At 38.0% G+C, this 18,928-nt stretch overlaps 1 protein-coding gene across 8 annotated transcripts in view; it reads left to right on the top strand.

The window, feature by feature from the left end:
- Positions 1-18,928, top strand: part of enox2 (ecto-NOX disulfide-thiol exchanger 2) — a 248,246-nt gene that overhangs the window by 130,627 nt on the left and 98,691 nt on the right. The window lies entirely within an intron of this gene.

Here is an 18,928-nt window from a genome sequence, read left to right as displayed (position 1 = left end):
AGGCGCTCGTGCTGCGGCTCGCACTGACGGCAATTCAATCAATCAGTCTCGTTCCTGAAGCTCACACCCTCCCTCTCAAACCGTTTCCCCGCAGGGAGTGTCTGTATTGATCTCAAACACTTCTGTCATTTCTTTTTCTGTGTGTGTGTGTGTTTTTTGGCTTGTTTACGTAGCGGTGAGATTGGGACGTGATGAAAGGCTGTATGTTTGAAGGAATCCCACCCTGTGGTGACGAGGACTCTGCTCTCAGCTGTCTCTGTTCCGTGCCACATGAAAGAAGTGAATGATTGAATCTACATAACAAGCTGTGAAAAGTTTTCTGTCGGTATACCTCAGGGGGTCTGGGACATCAATCACCGCTGCCCTTTCCGTCTCATTTCTGTCTGTGTCGGGATGTATACGCGCTTATGTGTACGTCTGATTTGTGACGTCTTGCCGGTAGTTAATGCTGTAAGTATGCTGGTTCACGTAAATCTAATATAGGGTTGCTGCAATAAGAGCAAATAACAAACAATGTAAAAAATAAATAAAAAAATCGTATTGGTATGAGATGCTTTCCATCTTGTTTTGCCTCCATAATGCCCACTTTCCATGATCCAGTCTTCTCAAAGGATAAAATCAAGTCCCGCCATGTTCTTTCACGTTTAGGGCACTATGAAATCCATATTATCCCCTATTACTATTACCATTATTATTAGGCTATTACTTTGAGAAGTTCATTATACTGTACAATAGTAATATATTTATCATAATTTCAAATTAAACTAAACGTTTATTTTGAAGACCTTGCAGTAAAGTGTATTTGATTTTATTAAATGAAAAAGTTGAATGATTGTGAAGTGACTCTCAGAGCAGCTCTGGAGATGAAGTTCATGTTGTGTGAGATGGCAGATGCTGAAAACACTATGAGCATCACACGTGACTTTTTTCGGTTTAGTTTTCATATACACTAATCCTTATTGTGATTTGATTAAGTGTAAAACCAAAGTTTTCTGTTTATTCATCCAAATTGTGCCAAATTCTGTTACTTTTATACAGTAAATTCCTTTTTTAACTCTGTGATTCTGTCCACTTTTTCCACATTGCCCTTTATGTTCTGTTGAATGACTTTTTTTTTACTTTAAATCATCATGGAGTCAAGAAGTTGTGGAAGCTCATCAGAAGTGAAGTCTCCGCTGCTTTATGAAAATACTTCATGTAGGGTTTTTTGGATACTGAAGGACTTTTAGCACAGTCGTGAAAATAGTGTTGATGCCTCGCTTTCATTACAATATAAATGTTTTCTAACACTACTCAAATCATTTTTTTGCATGTAAATCAGTAATGTGTGGTGTTTTCCAGCTCTCAGCAGTCTGCCGTATAGGGCTGTGAATCGACAACAAAGTCAGGCATCCCGATACAGAGGCCGCGGTACGATATATATCACGATACGGGTCTGCACTAAATTTCACCTCAGCAGAATGTAGTATAACAGCTGTTTATTAAACACTGCATTCTAATTTCTATAGGGCCATTGTTAACTATAGAAAGAGTAAGCAGTTGCCCTTTCCATTATGAAGGGCCTCTGTAGCCCTGTATAACAATATAGGTAATGGCAAAGGTTCCATGTTAACACTGGGCACTCCCCACCAGGTACAATATTCTGTTTTCTTCTGTTTTTTTAAGCACATGAATAATAATGTACTCATTCTAATATATTAATAAAATCATCTTTACATTGCTGCACAAATTAACACACTCTCTACATTTAAGAAATATTAGAAACATTCTAAACGAATACGCTTTCTTCACTGTAGCTCACGCACACACGTTCAGACAGTCACTCACACAGAAACATTCAGCAACACAGAAACTTCTCAACACGGCCATGAATTTTTTTATCAGTAAAATAGCTTGACCACAGAAGAGCTCCATCATCTTTCTCAGCAAGGAGTTGGTAACATCACTGTTTTTGAAGCAATGATACTCACCGCTTCACTGTTAATAGAGAAACGCGGCACGAACTGAGGTAATTCATACATCCACAATCTCTCTCTCTCTCTCTCCCAGGCCTATAAATGAACACAGACTTGATGTATCACACTTTGTCAATGGAATATCGAACTGAAGATCGCTAGTTTTAGGAAAGCCAACGATTTTATCCACAGAGGAGACAGAGCGTGTGCACATGGTTGCCAAGTTGATCAAAATAAGTAAAACACAAGTGTGAAGCTCTTTGATTGGGGGATTACGTCCCTTGATATCAGGCAACCCCAGTTATGTTCCTCTGAGGGCCAGATTAAACCTTGTTCTAGTAATTTCAGCATATTTCCACTCCGTTTTAAAAGCTGTTCTTGTATTAAAATTAAGCGTGGTCCACTGCTGCGCACTTGCATCTGTATCAATACTCGTATCGGCAAGTAGTATGCGACTATACATTGTTGTATCGATGTAGGTGCAGGAGTATCAGAATAAACTTCAACTTCACCATCTGTCTTCCAGAAGTTACGCCTGATGTCTAGATCATATGGGACTTCCTTTTATCCTTGTCTCCCCTCTTTTGCCGCGCTATACTTGCGTTTCAGGCGCTTTCATCAATGGTACTTTAATGAGACTCCTTCTATCTCTTTCTGGCTCCCACTCTTCTGTTCTTTGATTCTCAGGTTTTCATCCTCTCGCAGGGTAAGATAACCCATCTAGATATTCTTGAATATATGAGTGTGTGTGTGTGATCTGAGGAAGCCCAATAAGTAATGTCTGACCGAACTAAATGCTTTTTTCTTTTTTCTTTCTCCGTCCAGTAGGACATCACCATTTAAAGAGTTTCTTGTTTTCTGTTGTGTTGGGTGTGCACTTTATACAATTAATCACAGGCACGTTTCTTCTTATACTGTACATCATTCTGTGGGTATGATCATAAAATTCAGTTCTCACATTAACTCATTAACAAAAAAGCAACATGAGAGTTATTTTTTCTTGGCAACAATGTTGAAAATATGGAGTGTCATGATGATTCATGGGTAACACTTTAGAATAAGGTCCCATTAGTTCATGTTAATTAATGCATTAAGCAGTACATTTGTTGCAGTATTTATTCATCTTGTTTAACATTAGTTAATTAAAATGCAACTGTTCATTGAATGTATATGTTAGCTCGGGTCCATTAAATAATATAACAGATACAACTTTTGATTTTTAATAATGTATGAGTAAATGTTGTTATTAACATTAAGATCATCACATTCTTGAAGTATTATCATTGTTAGTTCATTTTAACTAATTCAGTTAACTAATGTTAACAAATGGAGTCTTATTGTAAAGTATTACCGATTCTTGCAAGATTTGATGTCAGTGATAAGACAAATGAGAACGGTCCGTGTAACGCTTCACAATTCAGTTTTCAGACCATACAATGCAAATGCAAAAATGCAAAATTGAAACCAGACATTCTTTTTTTGTTGTTTTTCCAGTACATTATCAATGGATATTTGCCTTTTTCTCCCCTTTTTCAATTTTACTTTTGCTAAATTGTGACTTCAGAAACAAACATTCGAATAAATGAAATCTAACCGATTTTCTATTTTTCCATTTTTCGTCTTGTAATTTGCGCCGTGGGCGGTACCATTAGCATGGGGGTGTGGCCGTGGACTAACTTTACTATCATTTCATTGATGTAACTGCTTTATTTACACTGCATGCACGTTTGAGGAGAAGTTTAAAAGACGGAACACAGGACGACATTTTTCACCCGAAGTGCCATAACTTTTATTATTAGGCTAATAGTCTACGTGTAGCCTACTAAATTATAAGGCAGTCTCGGACCGGCCATCGGGAGCAGCCGGTAAAAGTGAAATCCCGGTGGCCTGGGTATGATTTGGCACATTGCCCTGTTTGTATTGACCTTATTAATAAAAATACTACCAAGCGAAAATATAGAAAAAAAGCTTTTTTTTTGTTAGGTTTTTAGCTCTCGTTTGTAATAGCCTACAATACAATAAAGATGCAGATGTTTTCACTATAGCGGGCATTGTTCGTTACGACGGCATCCGCTTGAGCTTCTGTGTGCTTTAGCTCTACACCGCTTCTCGTTCCCGTAAAATGCCCTTAAATCTAGCACAGTTGTAGAACTCTAGTCTGTTCATTACAATAGAAGCAGTTCGCCAGGATATGAGCATGAGGCGATACTAGGCTATTAACTATGGTGCTGCAAATCAAGAGCAATAATATTTATTTATTTTCAATAAATAAACAGAAATACCTTGCTACGTTTGGCACATTGCCCAGCTTGTTTTTTATTTATTTATTCGAGCACATTAAATTCACCATTCGATAATGAATCAGCACTATAGACATTAAATATTGTATTAGCCTACAAACGAGAGCTAAAAACCTTTAAAAAATTGGGGGGGAAAATATGCTTATTTTTTCTATATTTTTGCTTAGTAGGCTAGCTATAATTTTTATCGTTATTCTAGATTCCCGTGAAGGATCTTGAAAAGCGCTGCCACCCCCGTTCTGCTGCACTGAAAATGAACTGCCTGGGATCTCGTGGTTGTGGCTGCCTAGGCTACTGTACCATGTAAAATGTATATTATATTATATTATATTATATTATATATTAATAAAATAAAGTAAGAATGAATAGGTAAATACAAACAAGGGCAATGTGCCAAATCATACCCAGGCCACCGGGATTTCACTTTTCCCGGCTGCTCCCGATGGTCGGTCCGAGACTGCCTTATAATTTAGCACAGAATAATAATAATGATGGCACTTCGGGTGAAAAATGTCTTCCTGTGTTCCGTCTTTTAAACTTCTCCTCAAACGTGCATGCAGTGTAAATAAAGCAGTTACATCAATGAAATGATAGTAAAGTTAGTCCACGGCCACACCCCCATGCTAATGGTACCGCCCACGGCGCAAATTACAAGACGAAAAATGGAAAAATAGAAAATCGGTTAGATTTCATTTATTCGAATGTTTGTTTCTGAAGTCACAATTTAGCAAAAGTAAAATTGAAAAAGGGGAGAAAAAGGCAAATATCCATTGATAATGTACTGGAAAAACAAGAAAAATTAATGTCTGGTTTCAATTTTGCATTTTTGCATTTGCATTGTATGGTCTGAAAACTGAATTGTGAAGCGTTACACGGACCGAGAACCAAATATATTTCACATCATTGATGTCAAACCTTTTGTGATACATCTTGACACTCCATGTTTTAATGTTGTAAATGTGATTTTAGAGCTTCAGCTGAGGGAAAGACTTTCAGCAAATAGCAACAAACCTTTTGTCTGTTCGCCACATAAAGCTATCATATGGCTTGAATAACTTTTTCACCACTTTTTTTGGTGCTTTTTTTTAATACTTTTTGGCACCCCAGTTCACATTAAGAAAAAGCACTCTGCACAAACTTAAATATTATATTCTACTGAAGAAAGAAAATACCATTGTAAAACAACATAAAAGTGGCTTAATAATGGTAGAATTGAAACTTTCCTTTTCCTTTAATTTTGGTTATGGAGGATTTGAGCTATGAGAACACTGTGTTTTTTGTCACTGTTTTGATCTTTGGTGAGAACCAGCTCTTGGTTTGCTTCTTGGTGAGAATAAGCTGCAAAAATGCCTGTGGTGTTTTTAGAGATTTTTCAAATGTTTTGTGAACAAATCATTTGAGAACACTCTTTACTAGACAGGCGCGAAAAGCCTCCCTGTAGTCTACAATAACTGTCTCAGTTGTCTGCCAAGCCCTTCATGCATTGAAATGGCAAATATTATGTTGTTTGCAACTCATTTTACATCATATTTTTTAGTAAAAAAGGATATCAACTAGAAAAAGTGCCAGTGGGAATTGATTGGATCTTGAAAACCACACCAAAATGGACAATGGTGCATTGCTAAGCAACACTCACATATTTAAAAAAAATATATACCTGTTTAGACATTCTACTAACTATAAGTAAATTTGAAACTACATGACTACTAAATATCATTAATTTGCAACTACATGTCAACTACATGTCTACTATCATCAGGCAATTAGTAAACTGTTGGGTTAGGGTTAGTCGAATATGTTGAGATGTACTTGTATAGTTACTTACAGTCCATAGAATGTCTATTGGGGCACTTCAAGTTAAGTGTTAGGAGATATAAAGAGTTGAGTATTAATAATACTATGATGATTGGTAGTTGACATGTACTGTAGTTGTAAAGTCAGAAGTCAGATTAGTAGAATGTGGAGTATACATACAACCGGCACATCCGGGAACTTAACTGTCAATTTCGTAACCGCCCCTTTTTAGGGGAAAACAAGCCAGACTTCCCATAGACTTCAATACAAAATAGCGGCACAAAACAACGTCCGTACACAGCCGGCAGACGTGTATAACTTCAGAAATCACTTAGATGAAATATGTCGAGTAATTATATGTCCACCCTGCCTTCCATAGAGCGTGAACGATACATTTATAAACTTAATTTGGGCAACTTAAAAAACATGTCCCTTTCATTCTACCAGCGTCAAATTGGTCTAACAACCCCACCCATTGGCCAGAAGTGTCTTACCCGGACATTTACTCGTACCTCATCGAGTCACCAGGTAGCCAGTGGATGATTTTACTTCGGTTTTAAGAAGTAAACATCTTTAAATGTATAATATTATGTCTTTATATTTAGAGTAGCTACTGAGTGTACTTTTCTGTCCAGCCATACATCTAGCCTGATTTAGCTTTCGATAGCATCATCTGTAATTCATGATATTTCCATAACAGCAAAATATTGATGATGATGGCAGGCAGAGATGGGCATAAATACATGGAAATGTATTTAAAATAAAATAAAAATACAAAATACTGTGTGGAAGAATTTAATTAAATACAAATACATAATAGGGGTAGCCTACTGTGTGAAAAAAAAATGTTTAAATACAAATTACATGTTTGTAAGGGTTAGTACACGTCCTCAATCCGATACTATAATGGCGCTCGCCGGATTGTTTTCCCCTAAAAGTGGGCGTGAACCTTTTCAGAGACGTTCTATGACGCTACGCCGGTTGTATGTATGTGGAGAAGTGGAGTATCGAAATATGTTACATAGAAGAATGTTATTTTTCTTTAACTGCTGCTGCATTCATTTGTCAGAGAATTGAAAAGACCATTTTTGGCCTGAGTCTGAGAAAAAGAAGAGAAAGATTGAGCTGCCAGACCGTGACCGCAACCCTCTGGCTTTTGTAGGTCTTTTATAGATAGAAATTGCGGCGATCAGATTTAACTGGCTGTTCCCTATTGAAGTTGTTAAGCTGCCGTTTTGTCCTAATACTATTCATTAAGTGTACAGGGACAGCGGCAGCTCTTCCACTTCTCTGTGATGGTATCAGAAGTCCATTAGAACGCCTCTTTCTGATAGGCTGATGGGTTTCAATGGCCTTAGTCAATGTACAGTGAGGACTTCCTATTAAACTGGTGGAAATTGCAGATCATTTGATTCCCAAAAGCAAGAATATCCACAGGCACTCACCACTCTTGTTTCGCCGCCCCACCACCAAGCATCCAATAAAGTCTAATTGGAGACGACATTTCTAAAAGTTAGTTTTATCAATTGCATGCAGTGATCTGAACAGGTTTCTGTTCCTTAGTGAGCCTCTCAGGATGTGAACTCTTAACTTTTCAATATGTGTGTCAGTCGAGCAGACCTCAAGTGGGCTTAAACTAGAGTTGATTAACAAGCCTGCTGGGTTTACTATGGATTTGAAGCATGTCCGTATGCAGACTTTGGGATATGAGTGTCAAGGCTGGATCTATTGATTAGGATGTCCAGTGATACTAGTGTCAATTACTCCTGCATCCAGTTTTTCACTAGATTTCTACATTTGAATTGGGGATGGTTGACATTTTATTGATAGCAAAAGTATAGAGGACAGGAAATGATAGAAGAGGGTGGAATGGGATTAGCGCATATCAACTTTGTATTTGATAGGGCTGGGCTGACAATATTGATTAATCAGTTTAATCGATCTTAATTTTAAGAAACCAATATCGATCCTTAATCAATCTTCATTTTGATGACCTATTAAAATATGGTAAACCCAGGTCATAAACTTAAGATTCCACGTTTAATCATTATTATTAATACATTAAAAATAAAATACATTTATGTAATAAAATACAATGTAGTCAGGGACAGAGTGCAAGCATACGTGTCTAACATAATTCTGTATTTTTAGCTGAGCAGAATCAGTGTTTCCCATACATTGATTTATTTGTGGCGGTTCAGCATTGACCGCCACAAATAGATTTCAGTGCTTCCCATTCGTTAACTAGACTGTGGCAGCCCGAAATTATATTTAAGCTTTTCATAATAACATAAAAGGTCTTTTATGTCGTGTTTTGCACTATTGCTATCAAACAGACTAAAATCGAAAGCACGAAAAGGCTTTGTGTCATTATCAAAAGACTGTCTGTTTGCGCTGCGCAAAGAAGAAGTGAACACTTCACTTATGTGATCAGCTCCGTGGGTTCGATTCTCAATACCGGTTCACAGTGAATGAATAGAACTTGCAGTGATCTGTGCATGTGCTGTGTTTAGCATGCATTTGGGAACACAGTTACGCATTATTTTTACATTTCCATAGTTAAAGATTACAGCATTTCACTAGATTTGTAATGAGACGGTTTTGTAAACTTGTTTCTGCCAAAATAAAAGCTTGACTGTAGTTTCCGTCAAAATAAAAGCTCACCAGTTTATCTCTTACATGTTCAGAAATTAGGACAAAAATAGTTTCATTTATTTTTCAGTGCATGCCATGCATGCCAATGTGCCATTTCAACTCTAGTTTCGTTTTGTATATAAATATTGTCAGAGTTTGGTATTGTAAGATTAGTATCATGTTTCGAACCAAATCATGACACGAGTGTATTGTTACACCCCAATCGACTAAGTCGGAACCGAATCAGTTTATGAAAGCTCTGTCAATACAGTACAATATAGTATTTAAACCCATGTTTCTCATGTGAGCACTAATGCTCAATATCTTAACCTCGAGGCCACAGCTCCAATGTGCATATATATTTTTTTCTTGTTAAATGAATAAAGTAGGGCTGTGAAACGATTAATCGTGATTAATCGCATCCAAAATAAAAGTTTGTGTTCACATAATATATGAGTGTGTACTGTGCATAATTATTTTGTATATATAAATACACACACATGTATGTATATATTTAAGAAATATTTGCTTAAATATACTGTATATATAATTTGTATTATATATAAATATTAATATTTTATGTATAAATAAAAAAAATTCTTAAATATATACATGCATGTGTGTGTATTTATATATACAAAATAATTATGCACAGTACACACACATATATTATGTGAACACAAACTTTTATTTTGGATGCGATTAATCGAGATTAATCGTTTCACAGCCCTAGAATAAAGAGAAACTTTTTATGCTCTCCAGAAACATGAGAAGTATTCTGCTGAAGCCAAAGTTGTGAAAAGAGCACTCTCACAACAAGCCAATAAAAACAGTGTTCATTTTCAAACCGCTCACCTCTGATGTGGCAGAGGCGATGCGTTTTCTCGCACTCTCTTTTTCTTTAACAGATTCAATGATCTGTGGGAGTGAATTGTACAGCTGAGCAAATGGTAAATGTCATCCTCATCTGTAATGTTTGTGCCTCATCTCTTGCCTAGTGAGGGATTATTCCATTTGCATCAGTCATCATTGCATATCCAGACGTGAGTCGTCGTCTCATCTGCACGCAGCTTCAGGCCTCCGCATACATATTAAATAATCGTTCGGTACAGCTGGCGAACAGATTCTCATCTAGAACCGTGATTGCCACCGGTTAGGAATTAGAACGCTTGTGCTAACATGTAGCGCTTTAATGTCCTTTTATCACTGTGTGTCTGGCAGAATCTCTGAGTGTGATTTTTTTTTTTTTTTTTTTTTTCATTACCATGAGATTGCTGTTTTGCCTCCCAAGTATTTAATTTTTATGCATGTGTACTGAGATACACTGGCAGGTTGGCTTCCATATTAGCTTCTTTATAGATTCTGAGACGCTGCTGTGAAATACAGCAGGCTGTAGAAATTTCTACAGGCTGCTTTCTGCTAGGTGTCCTGGACCAGAGCAAACTCATTAGCCCATTTTCCAGATGCCCTCCTTCTCAGAGCATTTCTCAGGAGTGAGTCTCAGTGGCTGCAGACTGATGGGCCTGGATGCAGGGGTTCAACTGTTCGGTCACTTTCTCAATTGCTGCTGTCACATGTGGGCCCGGCTTTGGACAGGTGAATTGCAAGCTCGGATTGCCTTCCTCTTCCTGTCAGAGCTTTACCGAGCGTCGCCGCTGACCCACACCGGGCAGACACCTCACGCAGGCTGTCAGCTACTAGACTTTCACCTGTGAGGAATCATCCTTTTCCCACTCACAGACACATCGAGCAGGAAACAACGAATCACCCTTCGCTGCCAGCCTCAGTCTTCAGTGCTCATGCTCATTAATGTGTCTTCCTGTCTGCTATCCCACAATACTTGCAGCTGTGCTCAGCTTGTTGCACATGTGTCCCCCACAACATTCCTCACTAGCAATTCATTCAATAAGTAGGCCTATGTGCTGCGTTGTTGTATTCCCCTGCATTGGTGCAATATTATATGTACAGTAAAATGCTGAAATGCATGAAGTGTGTTTTACTTTTAGCTGTTACTAGCAAGGAACCATCCACTTAAACAGAAAGGGATTGTTTGATCGGGATGTAAAGTGAACAACCACAGTTCATAAGAATTTGATAAAGATTGTGCAAACTTTGTGTTTGGTATGCATCAGGATTATAAACATTGTATAGGGATAATGTCCCTGCACATTCTAGTGTTATTGTGATCCAGACATTTTCCGTTCACAGCAGGTGGTTTGTAAAATGTTCAATATTATGTAATACACTATATAAAGACAAACTAATTTTACACCATTTTTGTTGTAGTTCAGATATATTTTTGTGTAGTTTTGAAAATTGGTATACAGTGTCTTTGTCCAAGGTGCCATCACTTGAAGGATATTTACATTTCTTACAAAAACATGGCCGCCATCTTACTTTGTGCATGTGCATTTAAAGCTTTCAAAGCACCTGCTGCTTGCAGTTATACATGTCATTTTAGTAAATGAGGCTGTGACTAGTCAAATAGTTGTTCGCTTCTTCCAAGTGACTATTGGATAGTGCACGTTGAAGCTACGATGCAGATTCTCACCTATTGTGAACCTGGTTAAAAAGCTAGTTAAAGCACCCCAGGCACACCAACATTTAATTAAGGTCTCTGAAAATGCTTATCGATCACTATGGTAGAAACACTGAGGCAGAACGTTGAAGTATTATCACAAAACTCTTAATTTGATTTTTTTAAATCATGTTTCTAGGGCATGGATGAGTTGTTGGAGAAAAAGGCTTCTGTGACCAAATCTCAGGATCAATTGGATTGTGCTGTTTTGGGATCAGTGGTGAAGTGTGGGATAAGCCACACATGGCAGCTGGAGGCCTGGATCAGTTGAATACAGTTGTGTCTGTGTAGTAAAGGAGATCTGCTGTTTATTTCCCATGGGAATGGTTTACATAGCCATGATGAGACCATTATATCTCAGCTCTTGCTCATCCTTTCAGATGATCATGACAAATGTGTCACACACCAGTTCTCGTTAGTTTTAATTGGCAACTGCACTGTGGTTCACCTTCAGCCAGATGTACAGTCTTTGTCAATGATTGTGCACGATCTCTGGGTGGGGCCACAGACCCCATCAGCTCGGAGCGGTTTTTGAATGTAGGAAGACAGACACCCTGTCTGACCTTCCCAACTTCAGAGTCTATTTCCAGGCTTCCCTTTAATGATTCATGTCACTAGAGGTGTTGTTTGTGCCCAGACATATGGGATATCTACCCATATTTTTGTAGTTGTGTTTCTCTCCTCCTGCTCACCATCCATCCGCTTGGAAGTTTCGTCCTCTTTGCGTTTGTCTGGGACTTTTTTCCTCTAAGGCCACACCTCCCCATCTCTCACGTCTGCTCTCACTGTCCCATATCCTAGTACTCTGTTTTGTGTCTCTCTGAATCATTCTGCAGATAAATAAAACAGCATGAGAGGCTTTAATGGAATTTGTGTGTGCGATTATGCTCTGTGTTGTGTGTCGGGTAGAACTCGTCATTGCTGATAGTATTGGGAACATTGTAATGTAAATTGCTATCCATTGTAAACACTGTGTGCCTGCTTCTGTCTGGGGCATCACTACATACTGCCTCACGCATTTTATCTTCATGGGGTTTAATGAATATTTGAGCAGTAATGGGTTCTACAGTGATGCTCAGAATGAATAATAAGCTCCCCAAACAGTCGGATGGATGGATGGATGGATGGATGGATAGATATAGTCAGTATACGTCTGTCAGCCAGACTGCATTCTTGCATTGAATAGAGTCAGTAAAACTTATATTGTAGAATTATTTTATTATTAGTTGGTACCAAAGTAACAGTACTTCTGACACCCCTGCTGCACCCTATGTGTCAGTGAATATATCATTCCCTGTGTGTGGGTGTGAGGGTTTGAGATGACGACAGTTCATACTTTATAAGAGTCTATTTTATTTTTGGGATATCGCTATATCTCCTGAATGATGTCATAATGTGAATCCCTATTGTTCACTGGGTGATTTTTATAGCCAGTAAAGCCATGAATGCACTTGCATTCTTGACAGGATCAAAGAAAAGATACAGTGTATCTAACACCATTAAAGAGCACAGCGGTTCTCTTTGAACATGATGTTGCCATAGCAGTGGCATGACAGCATCTCTTTTAGCATTCCAACCTTTGTGCCTGTTCAGTCCCTCAGGCATTCAAGTATTACAATTTCCTTTTCTTTCCCGCCTTTCAGAGGTCTACGATTCAACCTTCAATGTGTCACAGGGGGGATTTGTGTGCCACAAAAGGGACGTGATTCTTTGAAAAGACATGTAAACATACTGGTCAAGAGCTACTCAAAACAGATTTTTCTCTTGTCTCTCACTCAAGGAAAAAAATAATAATTTGTCAACTTCAAGTTCTCTGCTCAAGAAGTGTTGTGTATATTCATAACTTTCTAATTATAATCTTTACTGGAATCTTAAAATGTCTATTTCAGCAATCAAGGCCTAAGAAACGTGTTCATCATTTATAACAGTCGACAAGTACTCTACCGAATCAAAAGTGTGGAATAATATATATATATATATATATTTTTTTTTTTTTCATGCTTTCACTGCATTACTCAAGTTTCCAGTGTCACATGATCCTTCAGAAATCATTCTAATGCTGATATCAATCTTGAAAACAGTTTTTACACCACCATTCAAAAGTATGGGGTAATGATTAATAATAATAATAATATCGAATTTTATATATTGTCTTTGCAGCACAAAATTGTCTTTTTTTTAGGAGATGAGATAGTTGTATGTGCAAGTTAGGAAGCTCCCAAATTCAATTCTGTCTTTATTCACTTCTGAGATTTTAGCTTCCCATTAGATGACAGATGTCAGTAAGTCACAGAGCTGGGCCCGAAAACCTGTCATGCCCGGGGGAGATGGGTGATTGTAGACATGTCAATAATCTCGCTATCCTTCTGTATTTTAAGAATCACTGTCTCTCTCAGGCTGTCTGCCAGTCTCATCACGTGACTCTGATATGAGCATCGCTTGGCTCCGTTCCTCAATATCAGACGGACGGAAAAAGCTTGACTCTTCCTTTTCTGCGGGAAACGCTTCATGCGTTTATCTCTGCGAGCCCGCTGAGTGGCTGGAGAGTGTGGAATGTCAGACGGGGTTGCGACGTGTCTCAGTCACTCTTAATGTTAAGTGATGTGGCAGAAGTAGGTCTGAGCCCATTGCCTCTGACAGCCTCTTGACCGATCTCTGCGTCAAAAGCCCCATCATTGCAAAGGCACATGCTCGATAGCTCTCGCAAGAGCGGGTTGTCATTCACAGACAGAGCCGCTGCTATCTGCATCTACACTTTTACGCCTTCCCCTCGTGTGCAGATATCCTCTAACTCAGCCGGGCAGACCATTAGCACACACTAATGAGTGTTTGTCACCGCATCCTCTGGCTCCTGGAACGCTCTCTGTCCACGGTGACGAGTCGGATCATTGACTCCAGCGCTGATGGACGGATAGCGTGCTGAGACGTCCCTCATCTCAGCTGCTTGATGGGGACTGAGAGAACTAAAGTGATCTTCCTCTCTTCTTGTCCTGTAAAAGGGCATGCATCTTTGGGCCAAACAGCAGCCAGAGGCACCACTTTATCATTTATTAAACATCTTCCCGTTTAATAAATCAGAACATCATGCACAGGGGTTTTGTCACTAATTGCACTGATTTGTCTTTGATTCTGGGTTTTCAAAGGGACTTCTCTCTGACAAAGAGGGTTCGGTCTGTGTGCTGACGGAGACGAAGGAGACACGTGACTCTTGAGGACAGATAAGATGAGCTGGAGTTTACGGACTTGCTGACATTTCCTTAACGCAGCTCACCTCCTTTCCTTTATAATTGGCTGCCCTTGATAAGATCCTGGTGGCAGCAGCTCTCAGACTGCGATAATGCCAGCTTCACAACATCAGTCGATAGAACAAGCTGCTGGAACCTGGATGTGGACACGTTTCCTTCCATCATCACCAGGGCTTCTCAAACACTGGCATGCTTGGACTTCACGATACACACAGTGTGAGATTGGCAAACGGATATTTTGGTCAGCATAAGGAGCAACCTTTAGAACTCCTGATAACTTGATATTGATAACAAGCAAGGAGCTTATGCTCGACTAAAGGCTAAAGACTTTCAAATATCAGCATAGATTTTCTGTCTTGAAGGGCAACTCACTGCTACATTCAGCTCAGCACAAACATTTTACTCTAATTTACTCTAGACCTTGGGCTCATTTTTGGAGAAAGTTCACATAAACATGCAAATTCTGTCATTATTTACTCACCAAACCTGGATGCATTTGTTTCTTCTGTAGCACATAAGAAGAACATACAACATGCAGGGCTCAATAACAAGAATATTTTATACTGGCCCTGCTGTACTTGACCCACCACAAATTAAACATTAATTAAACAATTTATTTATTTATCAGTGTACATTTTAATGTTTTAAACAATGTTCAAAAGGTAGGGGTCTGTAAAATTTTTCATTTATTTGTCTATTATGTTTTTGAAAGTTGTCTTTTAGACTCACCAAGACGGCATTTATTTGATCCAAAATACAGTAAAGACAGTAAACAGTAAAGTTCTGAAATATTAGTACAATTTACAATTATTGTAGTTTAAAAATAATTTATTACTGTGATTGTAAAGGTACATTTTAATAATTATTATTAGAGATTTTATAAAATTTGCGTATTTTTTGTTTTTAGAAAACGGTATCTTTTATATCTTTTTTTTTTAAAGAAAAAGGTTACAACTTTAATTTTCAATAATAGTTAGTCAATTATGCAGCAGCTATAACTAAATTCTTTAAAAAACTTGTATATACTAAATAACAATCGCATGTAGTGATTCCTTTCTGACACTTCCAAGAGTATCACAATCTCTCTATCTTTTTTAAGCCACTTTGGCAACACTTTTTAATCAAAATTCACAATAACAGTGTTCAATACATGCTTAACTGTTAATCATCACAAGACATAAAAACAAATGTGAGCTATAGTGACAGTTCCGTCATCTTGTCTGAATCACTCTCACATTTGATTGTGCACATTTTCTTCAAAAAAAAAAAAAAAAAAAAAAAAGATCTAGTTTGGTTTGTTTTCTTTTGGAGGATGGGGTTACTTCCAAATATCTGCATTGTCCAATGAGCTGCCTGAATCAAAGTCGCTGTGTGAAATTAGTTGTAATGGGTGCTGTAACAGATTGCTGTTGTTTTCATGTAACAAGATAATAAGCTTTCAGCGCTGACCTTTACTCATCATTTTTCATCATTAAAAAGATGAAAGAATAGGACTTATTCTGCCGCTCTTCAGTAGCTACAGTATTTTCCTATTTTGTCTTCTTTTCAAACCAAGCCTTTCCATTTTTCACAATAATAGTGGCTCTTGTTGTGTCTCTCTCTCTCTCTCACACACGCACACTCTTTCTCCCTGATGCTTTTCAGGCAGCACACTCAGTTTAAGAGGTATTTTTGCATCCAATTTCTTTTGTCTGTGTGTTTTTCGGTTTCATTTCCTTCAGATGTTCCACAGGCTTATTTTACTTTTTAAATAGATCAGCCTCAATTTATCATCACTTTCCATCTTTTCTCTGCCCGACGACTGCACCTGCCTGTGCGGGTTTATTTCCTTCTCAAGTCATTGTGGGAAGTCCTGTCAGTACATACGTTGTATGAAACATCTTCTGCCAGGATAACATTATTCACGAAAGCCTTGTTGTTGTGGAGAATGTGTACATTTGTCTCCTGCAAACAGTTACAGTGGCGTAATGGTGCAGGGAACACCCATTCGCTCCAACACAATGCATTTCCATCAAAACATCTCGCCCGCCACATTAAACCAATCCAGCTTAATGGATCTGCTCTTTCATCACGCGTGTTTTCAGCATGTGGGATTCACTCTGTGAACGAGAGCTTAATAAACCATGACCGCTCACCGTCTTCCTGCCTGGCACGTCACTGAATCTCTAACATGGCATGACCGTACAGCCACATGTATTCTTCTCTGATTCTCAGGTGATTTTTCAAGTTGCAGCAACATGTTTTTTTTTCTGGACAGAATTGCTTTCTTTCTATCTGTATCCGAATCTGCCAGCTGGGATTTGGCTGGAATGTTTCAAGGCTGACGCAGGCATATCTAGGGGTAGTGCCCATGTGAGAGTGATGACAGAGACTGTGTGAACAGAAAGATGAACAGCATGGGAATTGTCTGAATTGAGCTTCTCTGCAGTTGAGGTCTTGAGATGTGCATCAGTGGGCAGCAGGGCAAGTACTGCGGCAGGAAGTCTGTAGACCTGCTTTCCCCAGAGACCATGTTGGGTCATATAGTGCTCTTGTCTTAAATGACATCAGCTCTCTGGTGATTTAATATGTAGCCATATTGGGTTTTTGTTCTCCATGGCCCCATATTTCATCTTAATATCTTAAAGTAGCATATTTTCACTGTCAGGTAGGGATATCATATCTCCAAAAATGTTATTTTTCAAGAAATTGAAGATTTTTTTTTTTGATATTGTGGCTTTATATATGGTCAGACACTTGCATATGTCATTATATTATTAATAGTTTACAAAAATTAAGCTCAAATGGAGTTACAAGGTTTTTGACCAACGGAGTTTGGAAAATTTCGGACATACAGTGGGGAGAACAAGTATTTGTTCAGGTAACAAGTTCAAACAGGTGCAGTTAATACAGGTAATGAGTGGAGAACAGGAGGGCTTCTTAAAGAAAAACTAACAGGTCTGTGAGAGCCGGAATTCTTACTGGTTGGTAGGTGATCAAATACTTATGTCATGCAATAAAATGTAAATGAATTACTTAAAAATCATACAATGTGATTTTCTGGATTTTTGTTTTAGATTCCGTCTCTCACAGTTGAAGAGTACCTATGATAAAAATTACAGACTTCTACATGCTTTGCAAGTGGGAAAACCTGCAAAATCGGCAGTGTATCAAATACTTGTTCTCCCCACTGTACATGTTTTGTCTGTCATTAGAATGGCCACATCTGAAGCAATAAGTGCATCGCATTACGTTTTCGTCAACTGACAGCTATAAAGTTCACTGTAGCTATCTGGGCGCTCGGTTATTTTCTATCATTTGGCCAAAATCTCATGTTATTAAAGACCAAGTGTTTCATACAGGCTAGAGCCCGACCGATATATCGGCGGGCCGATATTATCGGCCGATATTAGGCATTTTCCAAACTATCGGTATCGGCATTTATAATGGCCGATAAATGAATATTTAAAAAATAAAATAAAAGCGGACGAAACACCCTTCAACCATGTTATGAGTGTTGGCGCTGCATAGTTTGTCCACCAGAGGGCACTATACAAGGAAGACTGCTAACATCAATGAGCTTGGAAATCACAACGAACTTATTCTGCCTAAATAAAGTAATGATTACTGTATTTATAACTAGCATATCTGTAGTTCCAGTCTCAGCATTGTAAAATGTAAGTTAGGCACGCGAGGAGTGAACATTTAGACATAGAGAAAAAGTATCAAACATAGCCTGTGCATAAAAGTTAGCTTTTCTTTTACACGTGTGTTAAATCCAAGTGTGCGTTGCTGACTTCGTTTAGCCGCAGCATTAACGAGTCACATAATGTATTTGGTGCATCACTAAGTAGTAGATTTTAGAAGGCAGGCAGCAAATGATGATTGAAAATGGTTTGTTGTAGCTTGATGGAATAGATGGATAGAATTAAAAGAGTGCAGGTAAAGGGATAAGCAAGTTGACATTGTAATTATAAGGTAGCTTATAACATTTACATTTGGCAGACGCTTTTATCAAAAGCGACTTACATTGCATTTCAAGGTACACATTTACAATCTTATCAGTTCTTCACACACACATTATTACATAATTGAATTATTACTGTCAATATTAATAATAATAGTTGACTTTTTTTTGTTCAAAGGACTTTGTTTCATATCTTAAGTTTGTATTTTTATACATTATATTTATCAGAACTTTAATATATTCTGTTCTGTTGTGACAATAAAACAAACAAGTTTATTTTTAAACTGCATTATCATATTATTTTAGTAAGGCTGAGGACTCTTAAATAACGACAAATAACTAATGTTAGGGAAATCTGTTCATGTTTTGTTATGCGTTTCTGGATTTTTAAAAAAATATATATATCGGAATATCGGATTTTTAAATCACCAAATATTTGTATCGGTATCGGCCTTAAAAATCCTTTATCGGTCGGG

The sequence above is a fragment of the Abramis brama genome (genome assembly GCF_963993115.1).
Source record: "Abramis brama genome assembly, chromosome: 13".
In the NCBI taxonomy this organism is placed as follows: Eukaryota; Metazoa; Chordata; class Actinopteri; order Cypriniformes; family Leuciscidae; genus Abramis; species Abramis brama.
This window is presented reverse-complemented; position numbering and strand designations above follow the sequence as displayed.